Source organism: Pholcus phalangioides, unplaced genomic scaffold, assembly GCF_987345545.1.
Source record: "Pholcus phalangioides strain wild (caught in Gottingen) unplaced genomic scaffold, Ppha-v1.0 ptg000020l_1, whole genome shotgun sequence".
In the NCBI taxonomy this organism is placed as follows: Eukaryota; Metazoa; Arthropoda; class Arachnida; order Araneae; family Pholcidae; genus Pholcus; species Pholcus phalangioides.
The window spans coordinates 10,056,245-10,083,188 of record NW_028301613.1 but is presented as its reverse complement, the minus strand read 5'-3'; the positions used below and the strand labels follow the sequence as shown (position 1 = coordinate 10,083,188).

Sequence of the window (26,944 nt, the reverse complement as noted above, 5' to 3'; positions counted from 1 at the left end):
TCTTCTCAACTCAGTGCTCACTCCCTCACTCGATTCCTGTACATGTTCGCACCATTACCCATTTTCACACTACTTTTCGTACTTGATTGACCGTATCCCAGTTTTTTCTGTAATTCACTTGTTTACCTACATTCGATTGCCTATTACTTTCCCACTGGTTACCTAAATTGTCCATTACGAAGCTTAGTAATTGCTTCTTCGATTGCTAATTATGTACTATATAATCAGTTATTTCCCGCTGGATACTCCAGTAATAGTTGCTCAGTGGGTTAGGGATATTCTCGATGCTTACTCACTTGTTAACCTACTACATTCGATTGCTCATTAGCGCATTACTTTCCCCCTCGTTATTTAATTATTCCATTACAATGCTCAATAATGTATATTCGATTAGCATGGAACATTTCTGTACTACACAGCTTGCTCAGTCTATCGCTCGTTGTTCCATTATTTCTTTATTCATTTGCTCCCATGCTCCCTCTATTGCTCATTCCTTGCTATTGTGTAGAAGATATCTTATGCTCACTCATTCGCTCTTTGCCCCAATATTTCCGTACTTGTTCCCTCATTTCATTCCACGCTCAATGCCTCTATTGCTCATTTATTAATATCTCAATACCCGCTCACTCGATTCCTGTATATCTGCCTTTTCCCATTTTCTTACTGCACTCTTACCCGCTTGACCGTTCCTTCTGGATTTTTCAGTAATACTCGCTCAGTGGTCTAGGGATATTTACGAAGCGTTCTCACTGTAATTTCACTTGTTAACCTACATTCGATTGCCCATTACTTTAGGTAACCATTACACTGCTTACCTAAATTGTCCATTACGAAGCTCAGTAATTGCTTCTTCGATTGCTAATTATGTACTGTGCCCATTCGTATATCAGTTATTTCCCGCTGGATACTCCAGTAGTACTTGCTCAGTGGGTTAGGGATATTCCCGATGCTTACTCACTTGTTAACCTGTATTCGATTGCCCGTTAGTTCATTATTTGCCCACGGGGCAAAGTGCCCCATTGCCATTGCCATTGATGGGGCAAGTGCCCCATCACGACTTCCGTCTTGTTTGATCACTTGCTCATTCAATTTCTAATTGCCCCGGTATTTCCACACTCGTTTCCCTCCCTCCCCCCCCCCAAATATTCAAATCAATTGCTCTCTCAATTCATTATCCCTCCGAATAATGCTCGTTTCTTCCTATCTCTATACTTACTCACTCCATTCCTGTGCAGGTTTATGCACTTATCATTTTTCTCTTACTCGATTGACCGTATATCAGTTATTTCCTGCTGATACTTGCTCAGTAATACTTGCTCAGTGGGTTAGGGATATTCTCGATGCTTACTCACTTGTTAACCTACATTCGATTCCTCATTAGCTCATTACTTTCCAACTCGTTACTTAATTATTCCATTACAGTGCTCAATAATATATATTCATTGAACATTTCTGTACTACACTACTCTATGTGAGAACTTCCCATATAATCGCTAGCCGTTCCCTTTGCTAGCTTGCTCAGTCTATGGCTCGTTGTTCCATTATTTCTTTATTCGTTTCTTCATTTGCTCCCATGCTCCCTCTATTGCTCATTTCTTGCTATTGTATAGAATATATCTTATGCTCACTCGTTCGTTCTTTGCCCCAGTATTTCTGTACTCGTTCCCTCATTTCATTCCTCGCTCAATGCATGCTCCCTCCCTCTATTGCTCGTATGTTAATATCTCAACTCACTCGATTCCTGTACATGGTTTATGCCTTTTCCCATTTTCTTACTACACTCTTACTCGCTTGACCGTGCCTTCTGGATACTTCAGTAATACTCGCTCAGTGGTCTAGGGATAATGTGGGAAAGTAATGGGCAATGACCCATTACTTTCCCACTGGTTACCTAAATTACGAAAGCCCATTACGAAGCTTCGTAATTGCTTCTTCGATTGCTTTACTATGCTCATCCGTACATCAGTTATTTCCCGCTGGACTGTATCCCAGTTTCTTCCATCCTGATACTCCATTAATACTAGCTCAGTTGGTTACCTTTGTTCGCTTCCCTCACCCGGTATTTCCACACTCGTTCCCCCCCCCCCCCCCGAATATTCAAATCAATTGCTCTCCCAATTCATTATATTCCATTCCTGTACAGGGTTTATGCACTTATCTTTTTTCCTCTTATGCCGACTCGACCGCCCCATATTCCCTCATTTGTTTCTTCATTTGCTATTATATTCCTACTTATGTTCACTCGTTCGCTCTTTGCGCCAGTATCATCCCAAGCTCAATACATGTTACTACTGCTCATTTGCATTCCCACCTCTTATTCGCTTCACCGTTCCTTCTGGATACACCGTTCCTTCTCAAAGCTTTCTCACTGTAATTTCACTTGTTAACCCACATTCGATTGCCCATTATCCTAAATTGATTGTCCATTACCTTAGTAATTGCTTCTTCGAATGCTAATTATGTACTATGCCCAGTGTTTGCTCATTTCTATCTATGATCAGTTTGTTTTGTTCGATTGTTTTCTTCTTATCTCCGTACTGCTCACTGGATTTCTCATTCGCTCGTATATCACTTGCCGTCTTGTTTGCTCGCTCATTGCCACAGTATTTCATAACTCGTTTCCTCACTTGCTACCATGCTCCCTCTATTGCTCATTTCTTCTCAACTCAGTGCTCACTCCCTCACTCGATTCCTGTACATGTTCGCGCCATTACCCATTTTCACACTACTTTTCGTACTTGATTGACCGTATCCCAGTTTTTTCTGTAATTCACTTGTTTACCTACATTCGATTGCCCATTACTTTCCCACTGGTTACCTAAATTGTCCATTACGAAGCTTAGTAATTGCTTCTTCGATTGCTAATTATGTACTATATAATCAGTTATTTCCCGCTGGATACTCCAGTAATAGTTGCTCAGTGGGTTAGGGATATTCTCGATGCATACTCACTTGTTAACCTACATTCGATTGCTCATTAGCGCATTACTTTCCCACTCGTTACTTAATTATTCCATTACAATGCTCAATAATCTATATTCGATTAGCATGGAACATTTCTGTACTACACAGCTTGCTCAGTCTATCGCTCGTTGTTCCATTATTTCTTTATTCATTTCTTCATTTGCTCCCATGCTCCCTCTATTGCTCATTCCTTGCTATTGTGTAGAAGATATCTTATGCTCACTAGTTCGCTCTTTGCCCCAGTATTTCCGTACTCGTTCCCTCATTTCATTCCACGCTCAATGCATGCTCCCTCCCTCTATTGCTCATTTATTAATATCTCAATACCCGCTCACTCGATTCCTGTATATATATATGCCTTTTCCCATTTTCTTACTCCACTCTTATTCGCTTGACCGTTCCTTCTGGATTTTTCAGTAATACTCGCTCAGTGGTCTAGGGATATTTACGAAGCGTTCTCACTGTAATTTCACTTGTTAACCTACATTCGATTGCCCATTACTTTAGGTAACCATTACACTGGTAACCTAAATTGTCCATTACGAAGCTCAGTAATTGCTTCTTCGATTGCTAATTATGTACTATGCCCATTCGTATATCAGTTATTTCCCGCTGGATACTCCAGTAATACTTGCTCAGTGGGTTAGGGATATTCCCCATGCTTACTCACTTGTTAACCTGTATTCGATTGCCCGTTAGTTCATTATTTGCCCACGAGGCAAAGTGCCCCATTCCCATTGCCATTGATGGGGCAAGTGTCCCATTGCCATTGATGGGGCAGGTGTCCCATTGCCATTGATGCATTGCCCATTCCCATTGCCATTGATGGGGCAAGTGCCCCATCACGACTTCCGTCTTGTTTGATCACTTGCTCATTCAATTTCTAGTTGCCTCGGTATTTCCACACTCGTTTCCCTCCCCCCCCAAATATTCAAATCAATTGCTCTCTCAATTCATTATCCCTCCGAATAATGCTCGTTTCTTCCTATCTCTATACTTACTCACTCCATTCCTGTGCAGGTTTATGCACTTATCATTTTTCTCTTACTCGATTGACCGTATATCAGTTATTTCCTGCTGATACTTGCTCAGTAATACTTGCTCAGTGGGTTAGGGATATTCTCGATGCTTACTCACTTGTTAACCTACATTCGATTCCTCATTAGCTCATTACTTTCCAACTCGTTACTTAATTATTCCATTACAGTGCTCAATAATATATATTCATTGAACATTTCTGTACTACACTACTCTATGTGAGAACTTCCCATATAATCGCTAGCCGTTCCCTTTGCTAGCTTGCTCAGTCTATGGCTCGTTGTTCCATTATTTCTTTATTCGTTTCTTCATTTGCTCCCATGCTCCCTCTATTGCTCATTTCTTGCTATTGTATAGAATATATCTTATGCTCACTCGTTCGTTCTTTGCCCCAGTATTTCTGTACTCGTTCCCTCATTTCATTCCATGCTCAATGCATGCTCCCTCCCTCTATTGCTCGTTTGTTAATATCTCAACTCACTCGATTCCTGTACATGGTTTATGCCTTTTCCCATTTTCTTACTACACTCTTACTCGCTTGACCGTGCCTTCTGGATACTTCAGTAATACTCGCTCAGTGGTCTAGGGATAATGTGGGAAAGTAATGGGCAATGACCCATTACTTTCCCACTGGTTACCTAAATTACGAAAGCCCATTACGAAGCTTCGTAATTGCTTCTTCGATTGCTTTACTATGCTCATCCGTACATCAGTTATTTCCCGCTGGACTGTATCCCAGTTTCTTCCATCCTGATACTCCATTAATACTAGCTCAGTTGGTTACCTTTGTTCGCTTCCCTCACCCGGTATTTCCACACTCGTTCCCCCCCCCCCCCCGAATATTCAAATCAATTGCTCTCCCAATTCATTATATTCCATTCCTGTACAGGTTTATGCACTTATCTTTTTTCCTCTTATGCCGACTCGACCGCCCCATATTCCCTCATTTGTTTCTTCATTTGCTATTATATTCCTACTTGTGTTCACTCGTTCGCTTTTTGCGCCAGTATCATCCCAAGCTCAATCCATGTTACTACTGCTCATTTGTTCTTGCATTCCCACCTCTTATTCGCTTCACCGTTCCTTCTGGATACACCGTTCCTTCTCAAAGCTTTCTCACTGTAATTTCACTTGTTAACCCACATTCGATTGCCCATTATCCTAAATTGATTGTCCATTACCCTAGTAATTGCTTCTTCGAATGCTAATTATGTACTATGCCCAGTGTTTGCTCATTTCTATCTATGATCAGTTTGTTTTGTTCGATTGTTTTCTTCTTATCTCCGTACTGCTCACTGGATTTCTCATTCGCTCGTATATCACTTGCCGTCTTGTTTGCTCGCTCATTGCCACAGTATTTCGTAACTCGTTTCCTCATTTGCTACCATGCTCTTTCTATTGTTCATTTCTTCTCAACTCAGTGCTCACTCCCTCACTCGATTCCTGTACATGTTCGCGCCATTACCCATTTTCACACTACTTTTTCGTACTTGATTGACCGTATCCCAGTTTTTTCTGTAATTCACTTGTTTACCTACATTCGATTGCCCATTACTTTCCCACTGGTTACCTAAATTGTCCATTACGAAGCTTAGTAATTGCTTCTTCGATTGCTAATTATGTACTATATAATCAGTTATTTCCCGCTGGATACTCCAGTAATAGTTGCTCAGTGGGTTAGGGATATTCTCGATGCATACTCACTTGTTAACCTACATTCGATTGCTCATTAGCGCATTACTGTCCCACTCGTTACTTAATTATTCCATTACAATGCTCAATAATCTATATTCGATTAGCATGGAACATTTCTGTACTACACAGCTTGCTCAGTCTATCGCTCGTTGTTCCATTATTTCTTTATTCATTTCTTCATTTGCTCCCATGCTCCCTCTATTGCTCATTCCTTGCTATTGTGTAGAAGATATCTTATGCTCACTCGTTCGCTCTTTGCCCCAGTATTTCCGTACTCGTTCCCTCATTTCATTCCACGCTCAATGCATGCTCACTCCTATATCAGTTATTTCCCGCTGGATACTCCAGTAATACTTGCTCAGTGTTAACCTGTATTCGATTGCCCGTTAGTTCATTATTTGCCCACGGGGCAAAGTGCCCCATTGCCATTGATGGGGCAAGTGCCCCATCACGACTTCCGTCTTGTTTGATCACTTGCTCATTCAATTTCTAATTGCCCCGGTATTTCCACACTCGTTTCCCTCCCTCCCCCCCCCCCCAAATATTCAAATCAATTGCTCTCTCAATTCATTATCCCTCCGAATAATGCTCGTTTCTTCCTATCTCTATACTTACTCACTCCATTCCTGTGCAGGTTTATGCACTTATCATTTTTCTCTTACTCGATTGACCGTATATCAGTTATTTCCTGCTGATACTTGCTCAGTAATACTTGCTCAGTGGGTTAGGGATATTCTCGATGCTTACTCACTTGTTAACCTACATTCGATTCCTCATTAGCTCATTACTTTCCAACTCGTTACTTAATTATTCCATTACAGTGCTCAATAATATATATTCATTGAACATTTCTGTACTACACTACTCTATGTGAGAACTTCCCATATAATCGCTAGCCGTTCCCTTTGCTAGCTTGCTCAGTCTATGGCTCGTTGTTCCATTATTTCTTTATTCGTTTCTTCATTTGCTCCCATGCTCCCTCTATTGCTCATTTCTTGCTATTGTATAGAATATATCTTATGCTCACTCGTTCGTTCTTTGCCCCAGTATTTCTGTACTCGTTCCCTCATTTCATTCCTCGCTCAATGCATGCTCCCTCCCTCTATTGCTCGTTTGTTAATATCTCAACTCACTCGATTCCTGTACATGGTTTATGCCTTTTCCCATTTTCTTACTACACTCTTACTCGCTTGACCGTGCCTTCTGGATACTTCAGTAATACTCGCTCAGTGGTCTAGGGATAATGTGGGAAAGTAATGGGCAATGACCCATTACTTTCCCACTGGTTACCTAAATTACGAAAGCCCATTACGAAGCTTCGTAATTGCTTCTTCGATTGCTTTACTATGCTCATCCGTACATCATTTATTTCCCGCTGGACTGTATCCCAGTTTCTTCCATCCTGATACTCCATTAATACTAGCTCAGTTGGTTACCTTTGTTCGCTTCCCTCACCCGGTATTTCCACACTCGTTCCCCCCCCCCCCCGAATATTCAAATCAATTGCTCTCCCAATTCATTATATTCCATTCCTGTACAGGGTTTATGCACTTATCTTTTTTCCTCTTATGCCGACTTGACCGCCCCATATTCCCTCATTTGTTTCTTCATTTGCTATTATATTCCTACTTATGTTCACTCGTTCGCTTTTTGCGCCAGTATCATCCCAAGCTCAATCCATGTTACTACTGCTCATTTGTTCTTGCATTCCCACCTCTTATTCGCTTCACCGTTCCTTCTGGATACACCGTTCCTTCTCAAAGCTTTCTCACTGTAATTTCACTTGTTAACCCACATTCGATTGCCCATTATCCTAAATTGATTGTCCATTACCCTAGTAATTGCTTCTTCGAATGCTAATTATGTACTATGCCCAGTGTTTGCTCATTTCTATCTATGATCAGTTTGTTTTGTTCGATTGTTTTCTTCTTATCTCCGTACTGCTCACTGGATTTCTCATTCGCTCGTATATCACTTGCCGTCTTGTTTGCTCGCTCATTGCCACAGTATTTCGTAACTCGTTTCCTCATTTGCTACCATGCTCCCTCTATTGTTCATTTCTTCTCAACTCAGTGCTCACTCCCTCACTCGATTCCTGTACATGTTCGCGCCATTACCCATTTTCACACTACTTTTTCGTACTTGATTGACCGTATCCCAGTTTTTTCTGTAATTCACTTGTTTACCTACATTCGATTGCCCATTACTTTCCCACTGGTTACCTAAATTGTCCATTACGAAGCTTAGTAATTGCTTCTTCGATTGCTAATTATGTACTATATAATCAGTTATTTCCCGCTGGATACTCCAGTAATAGTTGCTCAGTGGGTTAGGGATATTCTCGATGCATACTCACTTGTTAACCTACATTCGATTGCTCATTAGCGCATTACTGTCCCACTCGTTACTTAATTATTCCATTACAATGCTCAATAATCTATATTCGATCAGCATGGAACATTTCTGTACTACACAGCTTGCTCAGTCTATCGCTCGTTGTTCCATTATTTCCATAATACTTGCTCAGTGTTAACCTGTATTCGATTGCCCGTTAGTTCATTATTTGCCCACGGGGCAAAGTGCCCCATTGCCATTGATGGGGCAAGTGCCCCATCACGACTTCCTGTCTTGTTTGATCACTTGCTCATTCAATTTCTAATTGCCCCGGTATTTCCACACTTGTTTCCCTCCCCCCCCCCCCCCAAATATTCAAATCAATTGCTCTCTCAATTCATTATCCCTCCGAATAATGCTCGTTTCTTCCTATCTCTATACTTACTCACTCCATTCCTGTGCAGGTTTATGCACTTATCATTTTTCTCTTACTCGATTGACCGTATATCAGTTATTTCCTGCTGATACTTGCTCAGTAATACTTGCTCAGTGGGTTAGGGATATTCCCGATGCTTACTCACTTGTTAACCTGTATTCGATTGCCCGTTAGTTCATTATTTGCCCACGGGGCAAAGTGCCCCATTGCCATTGATGGGGCAAGTGCCCCATCACGACTTCCGTCTTGTTTGATCACTTGCTCATTCAATTTCTAATTGCCCCGGTATTTCCACACTCGTTTCCCTCCCTCCCCCCCCCCCAAATATTCAAATCAATTGCTCTCTCAATTCATTATCCCTCCGAATAATGCTCGTTTCTTCCTATCTCTATACTTACTCACTCCATTCCTGTGCAGGTTTATGCACTTATCATTTTTCTCTTACTCGATTGACCGTATATCAGTTATTTCCTGCTGATACTTGCTCAGTAATACTTGCTCAGTGGGTTAGGGATATTCTCGATGCTTACTCACTTGTTAACCTACATTCGATTCCTCATTAGCTCATTACTTTCCAACTCGTTACTTAATTATTCCATTACAGTGCTCAATAATATATATTCATTGAACATTTCTGTACTACACTACTCTATGTGAGAACTTCCCATATAATCGCTAGCCGTTCCCTTTGCTAGCTTGCTCAGTCTATGGCTCGTTGTTCCATTATTTCTTTATTCGTTTCTTCATTTGCTCCCTCTATTGCTCATTTCTTGCTATTGTATAGAATATATCTTATGCTCACTCATTCGTTCTTTGCCCCAGTATTTCTGTACTCGTTCCCTCATTTCATTCCTCGCTCAATGCATGCTCCCTCCCTCTATTGCTCGTTTGTTAATATCTCAACTCACTCGATTCCTGTACATGGTTTATGCCTTTTCCCATTTTCTTACTACACTCTTACTCGCTTGACCGTGCCTTCTGGATACTTCAGTAATACTCGCTCAGTGGTCTAGGGATAATGTGGGAAAGTAATGGGCAATGACCCATTACTTTCCCACTGGTTACCTAAATTACGAAAGCCCATTACGAAGCTTCGTAATTGCTTCTTCGATTGCTTTACTATGCTCATCCGTACATCAGTTATTTCCCGCTGGACTGTATCCCAGTTTCTTCCATCCTGATACTCCATTAATACTAGCTCAGTTGGTTACCTTTGTTCGCTTCCCTCACCCGGTATTTCCACACTCGTTCCCCCCCCCCCCCCGAATATTCAAATCAATTGCTCTCCCAATTCATTATATTCCATTCCTGTACAGGTTTATGCACTTATCTTTTTTCCTCTTATGCCGACTCGACCGCCCCATATTCCCTCATTTGTTTCTTCATTTGCTATTATATTCCTACTTATGTTCACTCGTTCGCTCTTTGCGCCAGTATCATCCCAAGCTCAATACATGTTACTACTGCTCATTTGCATTCCCACCTCTTATTCGCTTCACCGTTCCTTCTGGATACACCGTTCCTTCTCAAAGCTTTCTCACTGTAATTTCACTTGTTAACCCACATTCGATTGCCCATTATCCTAAATTGATTGTCCATTACCCTAGTAATTGCTTCTTCGAATGCTAATTATGTACTATGCCCAGTGTTTGCTCATTTCTATCTATGATCAGTTTTGTTCGATTGTTTTCTTCTTATCTCCGTATTTCTCACTGGATTTCTCATTCGCTCGTATATCACTTGCCGTCTTGTTTGCTCGCTCATTGCCACAGTATTTCATAACTCGTTTCCTCATTTGCTACCATGCTCCCTCTATTGTTCATTTCTTCTCAACTCAGTGCTCACTCCCTCACTCGATTCCTGTACATGTTCGCGCCATTACCCATTTTCACACTACTTTTTCGTACTTGATTGACCGTATCCCAGTTTTTTCTGTAATTCACTTGTTTACCTACATTCGATTGCCCATTACTTTCCCACTGGTTACCTAAATTGTCCATTACGAAGCTTAGTAATTGCTTCTTCGATTGCTAATTATGTACTATATAATCAGTTATTTCCCGCTGGATACTCCAGTAATAGTTGCTCAGTGGGTTAGGGATATTCTCGATGCATACTCACTTGTTAACCTACATTCGATTGCTCATTAGCACATTACTGTCCCACTCGTTACTTAATTATTCCATTACAATGCTCAATAATCTATATTCGATTAGCATGGAACATTTCTGTACTACACAGCTTGCTCAGTCTATCGCTCGTTGTTCCATTATTTTTTTATTCATTTCTTCATTTGCTCCCATGCTCCCTCTATTGCTCATTCCTTGCTATTGTGTAGAAGATATCTTATGCTCACTCGTTCGCTCTTTGCCCCAGTATTTCCGTACTCGTTCCCTCATTTCATTCCACGCTCAATGCATGCTCACTCCTATATCAGTTATTTCCCGCTGGATACTCCAGTAATACTTGCTCAGTGTTAACCTGTATTCGATTGCCCGTTAGTTCATTATTTGCCCACGGGGCAAAGTGCCCCATTGCCATTGATGGGGCAAGTGCCCCATCACGACTTCCGTCTTGTTTGATCACTTGCTCATTCAATTTCTAATTGCCCCGGTATTTCCACACTTGTTTCCCTTCCCCCCCCCCCCCCAAATATTCAAATCAATTGCTCTCTCAATTCATTATCCCTCCGAATAATGCTCGTTTCTTCCTATCTCTATACTTACTCACTCCATTCCTGTGCAGGTTTATGCACTTATCATTTTTCTCTTACTCGATTGACCGTATATCAGTTATTTCCTGCTGATACTTGCTCAGTAATACTTGCTCAGTGGGTTAGGGATATTCTCGATGCTTACTCACTTGTTAACCTACATTCGATTCCTCATTAGCTCATTACTTTCCAACTCGTTACTTAATTATTCCATTACAGTGCTCAATAATATATATTCATTGAACATTTCTGTACTGCACTACTCTATGTGAGAACTTCCCATATAATCGCTAGCCGTTCCCTTTGCTAGCTTGCTCAGTCTGTGGCTCGTTGTTCCATTATTTCTTTATTCGTTTCTTCATTTGCTCCCATGCTCCCTCTATTGCTCATTTCTTGCTATTGTATAGAATATATCTTATGCTCACTCATTCGTTCTTTGCCCCAGTATTTCTGTACTCGTTCCCTCATTTCATTCCTCGCTCAATGCATGCTCCCTCCCTCTATTGCTCGTTTGTTAATATCTCAACTCACTCGATTCCTGTACATGGTTTATGCCTTTTCCCATTTTCTTACTACACTCTTACTCGCTTGACCGTGCCTTCTGGATACTTCAGTAATACTCGCTCAGTGGTCTAGGGATAATGTGGGAAAGTAATGGGCAATGACCCATTACTTTCCCACTGGTTACCTAAATTACGAAAGCCCATTACGAAGCTTCGTAATTGCTTCTTCGATTGCTTTACTATGCTCATCCGTACATCAGTTATTTCCCGCCTCCCAGTTTCTTCCATCCTGATACTCCATTAATACTAGCTCAGTTGGTTACCTTTGTTCGCTTCCCTCACCCGGTATTTCCACACTCGTTCCCCCCCCCCCCGAATATTCAAATCAATTGCTCTCCCAATTCATTATATTCCATTCCTGTACAGGTTTATGCACTTATCTTTTTTCCTCTTATGCCGACTCGACCGCCCCATATTCCCTCATTTGTTTCTTCATTTGCTATTATATTCCTACTTATGTTCACTCGTTCGCTCTTTGCGCCAGTATCATCCCAAGCTCAATACATGTTACTACTGCTCATTTGCATTCCCACCTCTTATTCGCTTCACCGTTCCTTCTGGATACACCGTTCCTTCTCAAAGCTTTCTCACTGTAATTTCACTTGTTAACCCACATTCGATTGCCCATTATCCTAAATTGATTGTCCATTACCCTAGTAATTGCTTCTTCGAATGCTAATTATGTACTATGCCCAGTGTTTGCTCATTTCTATCTATGATCAGTTTGTTTTGTTCGATTGTTTTCTTCTTATCTCCGTATTTCTCACTGGATTTCTCATTCGCTCGTATATCACTTGCCGTCTTGTTTGCTCGCTCATTGCCACAGTATTTCATAACTCGTTTCCTCATTTGCTACCATGCTCCCTCTATTGTTCATTTCTTCTCAACTCAGTGCTCACTCCCTCACTCGATTCCTGTACATGTTCGCGCCATTACCCATTTTCACACTACTTTTTCGTACTTGATTGACCGTATCCCAGTTTTTTCTGTAATTCACTTGTTTACCTACATTCGATTGCCCATTACTTTCCCACTGGTTACCTAAATTGTCCATTACGAAGCTTAGTAATTGCTTCTTCGATTGCTAATTATGTACTATATAATCAGTTATTTCCCGCTGGATACTCCAGTAATAGTTGCTCAGTGGGTTAGGGATATTCTCGATGCATACTCACTTGTTAACCTACATTCGATTGCTCATTAGCGCATTACTGTCCCACTCGTTACTTAATTATTCCATTACAATGCTCAATAATCTATATTCGATTAGCATGGAACATTTCTGTACTACACAGCTTGCTCAGTCTATCGCTCGTTGTTCCATTATTTTTTTATTCATTTCTTCATTTGCTCCCATGCTCCCTCTATTGCTCATTCCTTGCTATTGTGTAGAAGATATCTTATGCTCACTCGTTCGCTCTTTGCCCCAGTATTTCCGTACTCGTTCCCTCATTTCATTCCACGCTCAATGCATGCTCACTCCTATATCAGTTATTTCCCGCTGGATACTCCAGTAATACTTGCTCAGTGTTAACCTGTATTCGATTGCCCGTTAGTTCATTATTTGCCCACGGGGCAAAGTGCCCCATTGCCATTGATGGGGCAAGTGCCCCATCACGACTTCCGTCTTGTTTGATCACTTGCTCATTCAATTTCTAATTGCCCCGGTATTTCCACACTTGTTTCCCTTCCCCCCCCCCCCCCAAATATTCAAATCAATTGCTCTCTCAATTCATTATCCCTCCGAATAATGCTCGTTTCTTCCTATCTCTATACTTACTCACTCCATTCCTGTGCAGGTTTATGCACTTATCATTTTTCTCTTACTCGATTGACCGTATATCAGTTATTTCCTGCTGATACTTGCTCAGTAATACTTGCTCAGTGGGTTAGGGATATTCTCGATGCTTACTCACTTGTTAACCTACATTCGATTCCTCATTAGCTCATTACTTTCCAACTCGTTACTTAATTATTCCATTACAGTGCTCAATAATATATATTCATTGAACATTTCTGTACTGCACTACTCTATGTGAGAACTTCCCATATAATCGCTAGCCGTTCCCTTTGCTAGCTTGCTCAGTCTATGGCTCGTTGTTCCATTATTTCTTTATTCGTTTCTTCATTTGCTCCCATGCTCCCTCTATTGCTCATTTCTTGCTATTGTATAGAATATATCTTATGCTCACTCATTCGTTCTTTGCCCCAGTATTTCTGTACTCGTTCCCTCATTTCATTCCTCGCTCAATGCATGCTCCCTCCCTCTATTGCTCGTTTGTTAATATCTCAACTCACTCGATTCCTGTACATGGTTTATGCCTTTTCCCATTTTCTTACTACACTCTTACTCGCTTGACCGTGCCTTCTGGATACTTCAGTAATACTCGCTCAGTGGTCTAGGGATAATGTGGGAAAGTAATGGGCAATGACCCATTACTTTCCCACTGGTTACCTAAATTACGAAAGCCCATTACGAAGCTTCGTAATTGCTTCTTCGATTGCTTTACTATGCTCATCCGTACATCAGTTATTTCCCGCTGGACTGTATCCCAGTTTCTTCCATCCTGATACTCCATTAATACTAGCTCAGTTGGTTACCTTTGTTCGCTTCCCTCACCCGGTATTTCCACACTCGTTCCCCCCCCCCCCCCCCCCCCCGAATATTCAAATCAATTGCTCTCCCAATTCATTATATTCCATTCCTGTACAGGTTTATGCACTTATCTTTTTTCCTCTTATGCCGACTCGACCGCCCCATATTCCCTCATTTGTTTCTTCATTTGCTATTATATTCCTACTTATGTTCACTCGTTCGCTCTTTGCGCCAGTATCATCCCAAGCTCAATCCATGTTACTGCTCATTTGTTCTTGCATTCTATGGCTCGTTGTTCCATTATTTCTTTATTCGTTTCTTCATTTGCTCCCTCTATTGCTCATTTCTTGCTATTGTGTAGAAGATATCTTATGCTCACTCGTTCGCTCTTTGCCCCAGTATTTCCGTACTCGTTCCCTCATTTCATTCCACGCTCAATGCATGCTCACTCCTATATCAGTTATTTCCCGCTGGATACTCCAGTAATACTTGCTCAGTGTTAACCTGTATTCGATTGCCCGTTAGTTCATTATTTGCCCACGGGGCAAAGTGCCCCATTATTTTGCCCCAGTATTTCCGTACTCGTTCCCTCATTTCATTCCACGCTCAATGCATGCTCACTCCTATATCAGTTATTTCCCGCTGGATACTCCAGTAATACTTGCTCAGTGTTAACCTGTATTCGATTGCCCGTTAGTTCATTATTTGCCCACGGGGCAAAGTGCCCCATTGCCATTGATGGGGCAAGTGCCCCATCACGACTTCCGTCTTGTTTGATCACTTGCTCATTCAATTTCTAATTGCCCCGGTATTTCCACACTCGTTTCCCTCCCTCCCCCCCCCCCCAAATATTCAAATCAATTGCTCTCTCAATTCATTATCCCTCCGAATAATGCTCGTTTCTTCCTATCTCTATACTTACTCACTCCATTCCTGTGCAGGTTTATGCACTTATCATTTTTCTCTTACTCGATTGACCGTATATCAGTTATTTCCTGCTGATACTTGCTCAGTGGGTTAGGGATATTCTCGATGCTTACTCACCTACATTCGATTCCTCATTAGCTCATTACTTTCCAACTCGTTACTTAATTATTCCATTACAGTGCTCAATAATATATATTCATTTAGCATTGAACATTTCTGTACTACACTACTCTATGTGAGAACTTCCCATATAATCCCATATATACTTACTCATTCCATTCCTGTACAGGTTTATGCACTTATCTTTTTTCCTCTTATACTCGACCGCCCCATATTCCCTCATTTGTTTCCTCATATTCCTACATGTTCACTCGTTCGCTCTTTGCGCCAGTCTCCCAAGCTCAATCCATGCTACTACTGCTCATTTGTTCTTGCATTCCCACCTCTATTGTACTATGGCCAGTGTTTGCTCATTTTAGTGCTCATAACTCACTCACTCGATTCCTGTACATGTTCACGCCATTACCCATTTTCTCACTACAGTCGATTACAGTCACTACACCGTATCCCAGTTTTTTCCCTCTAGATACTCAAGGTTCAAGGATATTCTCGATGCTTTGCTGACTGTAATTCCACTTGTTAACCTACATTCGATTGCCCCTTCAGCTCATTACTTGCCCACTCGTTACTTCATTATTCGAATTATTGATTATTGTAAATACTCAATAATTGGTTCCTCAATTAGTATAGCCCAGCATAGATTATTTCCATAATTGTTCCGTAATTGTGTTCCAACTTGTGTGAGAACTTGCCCCATCACGATCACCGCACAGTCGATATCTAATTGCCCGGTATTTACATACTCGTTTCCTGAATCGCTTCCTATGCTACCTATGAATATTAATTCAACCAATCGCTCCCTCAATTCATGCTCCTTCCCAATATTGCTCCTTTCTTCCTATCCTATAACTCACTCCATTCCTGTACAGGTTTGCATTCTTGTTCTTGTCATTTTTCTCTCACTCCGTATATCAGTTATTTATATGGATAACTCCCACTGGAACAGTGGACGCGCTCCGTCGTGTAGGAATATTCTGGAAGCTTTCTCACTTCATTCACTACACTTTTATAATTATTTGTTAATTTACATTCCATTGCACTCATTCTCATCACTCTCGAATTGTATATTACGAAGCTTTGTCTGTTTGTTTCTGAGTTCATTCGATCATTTCCTTCTCTTCTCAGCTTCGTGGATTTGTCCACTAAACTGCCTTCTTGTTTGCTCACTCTCTCAAAATATTTCTTCCTTATTCACTAGCAAGCTGAATTTATGCTGCTCTGGCATGCATTTCTGGTGCATTTGCCGGTATGCCCTCTCATGCAATGATCGCTCATTCCCAAATATTTTTTCACTCGATCGCGTAGTGTCCCAAGTATTTCGTCACTCGTTTCCACAGTCATTCCTATGCTCAATTTTTTTTTCTACTCATTTTATCATTCATTCTCGATTCAATATTTTCACAGTACACTCTTAGAACGATCGTATTCTTCATTCTTTCTGATTGTTTTGATTGCCAATGAATGACTTTTTCGCTTTTACAACTTAACCGAAGCATTGAATATACTAATTGCTTACTTGTACTAACCACAGTTTGCGTACTCGACCGTTCATGTCTCAGTGGAGTTGTTTGTTTTTTTTCTCTTCTCAGCTTCCTGGGTATATCATTTGCCGTCATGTTTGCTCAGTCTTCATTCAATATTTCTTTCTCCTCGTTCGCTCCCAAGCTCAATTCATGCTTCTTCTATTGCGGATTTCTAGTTATTGTTCATTCTTATGTAGTTCGATCGCTCATCCCCAAATATTTTTTCACTCGGTCGGTTGTTGCCATTGTTTCTTTGTTCAATTCTCTATCTATCTTTTCTGACTCACTGAAGTTTCACAGTACACTCGATTGACCGTATTCGAGTTGAATCTCACTGGATACTCGAGTGATACTCAGCGCCCAGTAATCTACAGATATTCTCCATGCTTTCTCTGTTTTGATTGGCAATGACTTTTTCGCTTTTATGTATGTATTAAACTATGTATTTAACTGAATGAATTACTATGCGCAGTGTATACTCGTGTAACCATTTGCTTCAACACAACTTGCTCTCTTGTGCCATTTCTGCACTTGCTGTTTCTTATCACTTCTCACTGCAGAATTTTCTTAATATATATATTAAGAATATATATTATCTAGTGTAGTAATATATTTTCTAGTGTATGATAACACTCACTCGTTTCCTGTACATGTTCAATTGATCGCCCAATTGTGCTAATGATAAGGGCTGTTTTGCTCATTAGCTTATTTCTTTTACATATAATATTCTTTTCCTTCTTGGATTTATCTGTTAATATAGAACTGAGCAAATATTTGCGTACCCCTGTCATCCGAGATTCCCCATTCAATTTAATTTCGTCTAATATTTGTTCGCGTGATTGCGGCATACTTAGTTTGTCAGTTCCTCGCAAAGTAGTCCTCCTGACTTCTGGATACTGGAAAGACCACTTACGCTCTAGTTTTTGCAGAGTTTTGTTACTTCTCACGTTCGTGCTTGGTAAATCTTTACAAAATTCTTTTGACTTATACTCATCTACATGCTATCTATGCATGTAGCGTTCCCTTTTCTCGGTAGCTATTAGGAATTCCTACCATCCGTTTGTGCTTAGCACTAGATCCATAATATCCTAGCACGTGGTTAGAAATAAGCTAGATGTTGAAATAGCACAGACGTTTGATTGTGATTTGATGACCTGATCAGTCTTAGCTCAATAATAGCTAGATCCTGAAGTGTTTGTTCTTACGAGCTAGCCATTCATTCGCTGTGTTTCATTATTGCCAATTCTTCCCAATTTATTGATCTATGACTTATGCTCTGTATACACACAGCTCCTAGGCAGCCCTGTCATCCGTTTGTACAGTACCCTGTCATCCGTTTGTACAGTACCCTGTCATCCGTTTGTACAGTACCCTGTCATCCGTTTGTACAGTACCCTGTCATCCGTTTGTACAGTACCCTCTCACTAGTTTGTTTCTTCACAATCCCTTTATACTTTGTATACTTTTTTTTCTTTTACTACTACTACATCTGCCATTTTTTTTCCTAATTTGATTCCCACTTCCATTTCCCACTTTATTCTCTCCTTCGCCTTGATCAGAAAGTTGTTTCATTAATCCTTTCTTAATTGTTGCTTTCATTGACACTTGCACAGTGACTTTATTAGTTAGTACCTTAATTATTTCCTGATTCGATCGATCGCTTTTTGGCTCAGTCGTTTCCTCATTTGCTCCTCAATTTGTTATTTCTTCCAAGTACAGTTTTAGTACCTTTACGTTGCTCATATTTCTATATTTTTTTCCCTTTACCGGTTTGGTTCGAATGTGCTACATTTTGTCTGAATCCGTTTGCAGCATTATGCATTATGTTAAACTAGTTCTAACTAGCAGCTAGATCAAAAAACATATTATTTTGGAGATATAAACACTACAAATTGGTGTTTGCTTACGCAATTCTTCATCTGATCACATATTCGGTGAATGGACAGCGATTACTCGCTGTTGCCCGACAGTCTCACTAATTTTACGTTCTCGTGTGACTACTTGTCTGATACTATTGTCACTTATTGTTTCTCTAATGCTCGCATATATAATGCTCTAATATTCGCATCACTTATTCTTTCTCCGGTCTGGGTTGTTTTTTTGTTTAGCCGGTTCAGTGCTGTTTTGCGTGGATGCGGCTGATTCAAATTCCCTTTATTACGTTTAATTACGGTTTCTGTTAGAATTGCGATTTCCGATGTGAGAATAATGCGTCTTATCCCTGGTTTGCAAGAATTTTGCAATTTTTTTCACGCAACCCTTCCCCCTCACATGTTATACCGATTCTCCTATTACAGTGTACATCAGGGTACAACCGGTTCTTTGCAGATCCTCGGTAAATCTACATTATACGGTTTCCATAACCTACTTTGTCTGTGGGAGCAACTGTGCCATTGAAGATCGGGACAAAAGCGATTTCACGCAACAGCTCATCATTGGGGATCATTTCACAAAATCAGTGATGCCAGTTTTTTATACTTTGTTGTATGTAAATTGGGAAGAATTGGCAATAATGAAACACAGCGAATGAATGGCTATCTCGTAAGAACAAACACTTCAGGATCTAGCTATTATTGAGCTAAGACTGATCAGATTACAATCAAACGTCTGTGCTATTTCAACATCTAGCTTACTTCTAACCACGTGCTAGGATATTATGGATCTAGTGCTAAGCACAAACGGATGGTAGGAATTCCTAATAGCTACCGAGAAAAGGGAACGCTACATGCATAGATAGCATGTAGCATGAGTATAAGTCAAAAGAATTTTGTAAAGATTTACCAAGCACGAACGTGAGAAGTAACAAAACTCTGCAAAAACTAGAGCGTAAGTGGTCTTTCCAGTATCCAGAAGTCAGGAGGACTACTTTGCGAGGAACTGACAAACTAAGTATGCCGCAATCACGCGAACAAGTATTAGACGAAATTAAATTGAATGGGGAATCTCGGATGACAGGGGTACGCAAATATTTGCTCAGTTCTATATTAACAGATAAATCCAAGAAGGAAAAGAATATTATATGGAAAAGAAATAAGCTAATGAGCAAAACAGCCCTTATCATTAGCACAATTGGGCGATCAATTGAACATGTACAGGAAACGAGTGAGTGTTAGAAAACACTAGAAAATATATTACTACACTAGATAATATATATAGATATTAAGAAGTGAGAAGTGATAAGAAACAGCAAGTGCAGAAATGGCACAAGAGAGCAAGTTGTGTTGAAGCAAATGGTTACACGAGTATACACTGCGCATAGTAATTCATTCAGTTAAATACATAGTTAAGTAAAAAGCGAAAAAGTCATTGCCAATCAAAACAGAGAAAGCATGGAGAATATCTGTAGATTACTGGGCGCTGAGTATCACTCGAGTATCCAGTGAGATTCAACTCGAATACGGTCAATCGAGTGTACTGTGAAAATTCAGTGAGTCAGAAAAGATAGATAGAGAATTGAACAAAGAAACAATGGCAACAACCGACCGAGTGAAAAAATATTTGGGGATGAGCGATCGAACTACATAAGAATGAACAATAACTAGAAATCCGCAATAGAAGAAGCATGAATTGAGCTTGGGAGCGAACGAGGAGAAAGAAATATTGAATGAAGACTGAGCAAGTACGCAAACATGACGGCAAATGATATACCCAGGAAGCTGAGAAGAGAAAAAAAACAAACAACTCCACTGAGACATGAACGGTCGAGTACGCAAACTGTGGTTAGTACAAGTAAGCAATTAGTATATTCAATGCTTCGGTTAAGTTGTAAAAGCGAAAAAGTCATTCATTGGCAATCAAAACAATCAGAAAGAATGAAGAATACGATCGTTCTAAGAGTGTACTGTGAAAATATTGAATCGAGAATGAATGATAAAATGAGTAGAAAAAAAAATTGAGCATAGGAATGACTGTGGAAACGAGTGACGAAATACTTGGGACACTACGCGATCGAGTGAAAAAATATTTGGGAATGAGCGATCATTGCATGAGAGGGCATACCGGCAAATGCACCAGAAATGCATGCCAGAGCAGCATAAATTCAGCTTGCTAGTGAATAAGGAAGAAATATTTTGAGAGAGTGAGCAAACAAGAAGGCAGTTTAGTGGACAAATCCACGAAGCTGAGAAGAGAAGGAAATGATCGAATGAACTCAGAAACAAACAGACAAAGCTTCGTAATATACAATTCGAGAGTGATGAGAATGAGTGCAATGGAATGTAAATTAACAAATAATTATAAAAGTGTAGTGAATGAAGTGAGAAAGCTTCCAGAATATTCCTACACGACGGAGCGCGTCCACTGTTCCAGTGGGAGTTATCCATATAAATAACTGATATACGGAGTGAGAGAAAAATGACAAGAACAAGAATGCAAACCTGTACAGGAATGGAGTGAGTTATAGGATAGGAAGAAAGGAGCAATATTGGGAAGGAGCATGAATTGAGGGAGCGATTGGTTGAATTAATATTCATAGGTAGCATAGGAAGCGATTCAGGAAACGAGTATGTAAATACCGGGCAATTAGATATCGACTGTGCGGTGATCGTGATGGGGCAAGTTCTCACACAAGTTGGAACACAATTACGGAACAATTATGGAAATAATCTATGCTGGGCTATACTAATTGAGGAACCAATTATTGAGTATTTACAATAATCAATAATTCGAATAATGAAGTAACGAGTGGGCAAGTAATGAGCTGAAGGGGCAATCGAATGTAGGTTAACAAGTGGAATTACAGTCAGCAAAGCATCGAGAATATCCTTGAACCTTGAGTATCTAGAGGGAAAAAACTGGGATACGGTGTAGTGACTGTAATCGACTGTAGTGAGAAAATGGGTAATGGCGTGAACATGTACAGGAATCGAGTGAGTGAGTTATGAGCACTAAAATGAGCAAACACTGGCCATAGTACAATAGAGGTGGGAATGCAAGAACAAATGAGCAGTAGTAGCATGGATTGAGCTTGGGAGACTGGCGCAAAGAGCGAACGAGTGAACATGTAGGAATATGAGGAAACAAATGAGGGAATATGGGGCGGTCGAGTATAAGAGGAAAAAAGATAAGTGCATAAACCTGTACAGGAATGGAATGAGTAAGTATATATGGGATTATATGGCAAGTTCTCACATAGAGTAGTGTAGTACAGAAATGTTCAATGCTAAATGAATATATATTATTGAGCACTGTAATGGAATAATTAAGTAACGAGTTGGAAAGTAATGAGCTAATGAGGAATCGAATGTAGGTTAACAAGTGAGTAAGCATCGAGAATATCCCTAACCCACTGAGCAAGTATTACTGAGCAAGTATCAGCAGGAAATAACTGATATACGGTGAATCGAGTAAGAGAAAAATGATAAGTGCATAAACCTGCACAGGAATGGATTGAATAAGTATAGAGATAGGAAGAAACGAGCATTATTCGGAGGGATAATGAATTGAGAGAGCAATTGATTTGAATATTCAAATCAAATCCCCCCAGGGGGGGGGGGAGGGAAACAAGTGTGGAAATACCGGGGCAATTAGAAATTGAATGAGCAAGTGATCAAACAAGACGGAAGTCGTGATGGGGCACTTGCCCCATCAATGGCAATGGGGCACTTTGCCCCGTGGGCAAATAATGAACTAACGGGCAATCGAATACAGGTTAACACTGAGCAAGTATTACTGGAGTATCCAGCGGGAAATAACTGATATAGGAGTGAGCATGCATTGAGCGTGGAATGAAATGAGGGAACGAGTACGGAAATACTGGGGCAAAGAGCGAACGAGTGAGCATAAGATATCTTCTACACAATAGCAAGGAATGAGCAATAGAGCAAATGAAGGAGCAAATGAAGGAAATGGGAGCAAATGAAGAAATGAATAAAGAAATAATGGAACAACGAGCAATAGACTGAGCAAGCTGTGTAGTACAGAAATGTTCCATGCTAATCGAATATAGATTATCGAGCATTGTAATGGAATAATTAAGTAACGAGTGGGACAGTAATGCGCTAATGAGCAATCGAATGTAGGTTAACAAGTGAGTATGCATCGAGAATATCCCTAACCCACTGAGCAACTATTACTGGAGTATCCAGCGGGAAATAACTGATTATATAGTACATAATTAGCAATCGAAGAAGCAATTACTAAGCTTCGTAATGGACAATTTAGGTAACCAGTGGGAAAGTAATGGGCAATCGAATGTAGGTAAACAAGTGAATTACAGAAAAAACTGGGATACGGTCAATCAAGTACGAAAAAGTAGTGTGAAAATGGGTAATGGCGCGAACATGTACAGGAATCGAGTGAGGGAGTGAGCACTGAGTTGAGAAGAAATGAACAATAGAGGGAGCATGGTAGCAAATGAGGAAACGAGTTATGAAATACTGTGGCAATGAGCGAGCAACCAAGACGGCAAGTGATATACGAGCGAATGAGAAATCCAGTGAGCAGTACGGAGATAAGAAGAAAACAATCGAACAAAACAAACTGATCATAGATAGAAATGAGCAAACACTGGGCATGGTACATAATTAGCATTCGAAGAAGCAATTACTAGGGTAATACACAATCAATTTAGGATAATGGGCAATCGAATGTGGGTTAACAAGTGAAATTACAGTGAGAAAGCTTTGAGAAGGAACGGTGTATCCAGAAGGAACGGTGAAGCGAATAAGAGGTGGGAATGCAAGAACAAATGAGCAGTAGTAACATGGATTGAGCTTGGGATGATACTGGCGCAAAGAGCGAACGAGTGAACATAAGTAGGAATATAATAGCAAATGAAGAAACAAATGAGGGAATATGGGGCGGTCGAGTCGGCATAAGAGGAAAAAAGATAAGTGCATAAACCTGTACAGGAATGGAATGAGTAAGTATATAATAAATTGGGAGAGCAATTGATTTGAATATTCGGGGGGGAGGGGGAAACGAAAATACCGGGCGAGGGAAGTGAACAAAGGATACCAACTGAGCTAGTATTAATGGAGTATCAGGATGGAAGAAACTGCGATACAGTCGATCGAGTGTAGCAAGAAAATTGGTAATGGTGTGTACATGTACAGGAGTCGAGTGGGTGAGGGAGCGCTTAGTTTAGAAGGAATGAACAGTACAGGGAGCGAACAATAGACGGTAGCAAATGAGGATACAAGTGATGAAATACTGTCGCAATAAGATCTAAGTGAGCAGCAAGGCATAATACATAATTCGGTAGTCAAACAAGCTATCACTGAGTCCCCTGATTGAAACGAATTATTTAAGGAATGATCGCAAACGAATGATTGAAATTGAAATAGTTCATCTATGTACTTTTATTTATTTTCTGTCATTTATAGCAAGGATCAGCAGACGAGCAGAAAGTAGTTAATGAGCATAACGACAATGAGTATGTCAGAGAAATATGACATGAATGTCGCTCTCCACTTGTCAATACAAGATATACCGAAGACTGGATGTTGTGAAGATATTTATGATTTGAGAAATATCTCAAATGATAAAGAAAGAAATTTAAGAATTAAAAGAAATATAAATTTTAAGGGAGGAAAAAAATCATCTCTGCCTCTACCAGGAGATGAGTTTTTCCCTTCCTTAAAAATTTAACATCTCAAATAAGAAATATCTTCACAACATCCAGTTTTCTGTATGAGGGAAATGTCAAAAAAACTTGGCTTAAGACATATTTTAACCGTATATGCGCAAGTAGACTCGTTGGATAATCAACATTGAAGTACTACTACATCTGCGCACTACTTTTAAATGCAAACTCAAATTTCTGTTGATATATATACATATTTCTATTTCATATTAGTAATATTTACACTGTGAAAGAATATTTTTTATTCGATTTTTCCTTATACACCTTTTTATTGGAATATTACAGATGCTGCAGTAGGTGAAACAGCATTGCAAACGAAGCAACGAAGTTGAGTCAACAAGATACAAATAGTCAACGAGTCACATAAATAATCACATTATTCATCACAGTCACATAAATAAATGTATGTTCTCACATACAGCTTCAGTTTCATTTTGTTCAATTTATTTGCTTTTACATCTTCATCCTAGTTAACAAAGATATTAGCGATTTTATGAAATAAATTTTTGTTGTATTCACTTGAACTGATTCCATCATACTACATGTTTGTTAACTTTAAACTCCGTTATTAATATTAATAACTCCGTAACTTTGAAAATTATATTCCTATGACTGTGGAGTTTGAACTACGTCGCATATGCAGAGTGGAGCGTGGCAATGGCAGTGGAGCGTGTGCTGATTTGCGAATGAGATAATACAAATGAAAATTAACATTTTTATTTTTCTCATATTAGACAATGATGGAAGCTTAAAATTACATGTGTATTGGAAAGTGTAATTAGAAAGTGTGTAAAACGGTGTATCTGTCGGATGTCGATACAATCAACACACCGCCGCAGAATTTTTGAAATTTGTTTTCAGAAATTTAGCTTTAAGGTATCCGACTACGTTGAAAACGTAATTTTTGAAGAAAATATCGATTTTTCTTTTCAAGTCTTTTATGAAAGTCCCATTCTTTGCGATTTCAAAACAGGTCTTGTTTTGTTTATATGACGCTTAGAAATGGAGTTACGCCCACTTTTGTGTAGTGATGTGTGTCCTTTTAACAACCGGAAGTGGGTAAAGGAATGGAAGTGCTATAAATACAGTTTTACCTATTGTTTTCGAGTTATTTATTTTATTCTTCTGAAGAGAATAAATATTTCACTACAAATATTTTTTAGCAGCTGGCAACACTTTACCAACTTGAACTGGTTGTTTACCAGTTCAAGGTAAACATAATTGGTAACAAAAGGTAAACAAAATTGTTTACATTTTTCCTGACAACATTATACGGGAATCTGCTCATTCTTTATAGCAATATCTTACATTTTTCACGTTTTTTTAATTTATTTATATTATTTAAAAGCTTTATTCGTGTTCTAAAGCGTAAATTTGCTGGAAATCAGTACAGCTCGAGCTCGTCAACAGCAAGAAAAAAAACTTCTCGAGGTCTGCCTTTGGAAACCGGAGTGGAAACTGCTAGTGCTTCAAAACTTAAAAGTGTTTGTGAATTTCCAAAAAATGTGAATGCTGAAAAGTTGCAAAGGTTTAGAATTATTGACATTGAAGTGTTGCTATCGGTCATTTCTGTGCTATTGTGTCCAACATGCTTGTCCAATAATCTGTCTCTTATAGAAGATTCCAGGTTTGGTCTCAACTCAAATTTTTCTATTTCCTGTAAAACCTGCCAATTTTCAAAAGGTTTTTCAAGTACACGAAAGCAATACAAAAATAATGAGATATAAATACACGCTTTATATACGGTCGCAGACTAATTGGAAAAGGCTTGTCAGCAGCAAAGGTTTTATGTTCCACATTGAATTTACCTTCGTTCCTTTCAAAACGAGCATTCAGATATCGAGAGAAAAAGTGGCCATTAATTCCAGGAAGAATGCAGCAGCAGAGATAAGTCATTGCGAAACAGCAACGACAAATGATGTCAAAGATTGTGGTGTGTTGATGGAACGTGGCAGCGGCGGGGCTATTCGTCATTGAATGGGATAGTAAGCGTTATATCTGTCAAAACTGGTAAAATTTTGGACGTGGAAATCATGTCACAGTTTTGCAGAATTTGTAAGAATCCTAACTCTAGAAAACATGAGCATATTTGTTCAAATCATAAAGGATCATCTGGCAACATGGAAGTAGTTGTGACGTATAGAATATTCGAGCGTTTTGAACATCTCAGGGGATTGCATATTTATGCAATTTATGGTCAAAATTCAGTAGAAAAGTTGGAATGTATTGGTCACATACAGAAAAGAGTTGGTTCTCATTTACGTAAACTGAATGCCACCACAAAAGGTCTCGGTGGAAAAGGCAAACTCACAGATGATTTCATAAATAAATTGCAGATCTATTATGGCATCGCCATCAGAAGTAATCAGGAAATTTTCAAAAGATGCAAAGTGCAACTATTGCAGCATTCGCTCACTGCTGTTCATCCAGAAAGAAGCCGATGCATGGAC

At 39.7% G+C, this 26,944-nt stretch overlaps 1 long non-coding RNA gene across 1 annotated transcript in view; it reads left to right on the top strand.

Annotated features, from left to right (window-relative positions):
* The window catches only part of LOC149070956 (uncharacterized), a 162,362-nt gene extending 137,452 nt beyond the window's left edge, over window positions 1-24,910 (top strand). The window contains exon 4 of the long non-coding RNA XR_016194990.1: window positions 24,780-24,910. This is a non-coding gene — a long non-coding RNA (uncharacterized LOC149070956). The remainder of the gene's footprint in view (window positions 1-24,779) is intronic.
* Window positions 24,911-26,944: the final 2,034 nt, after the last annotated feature.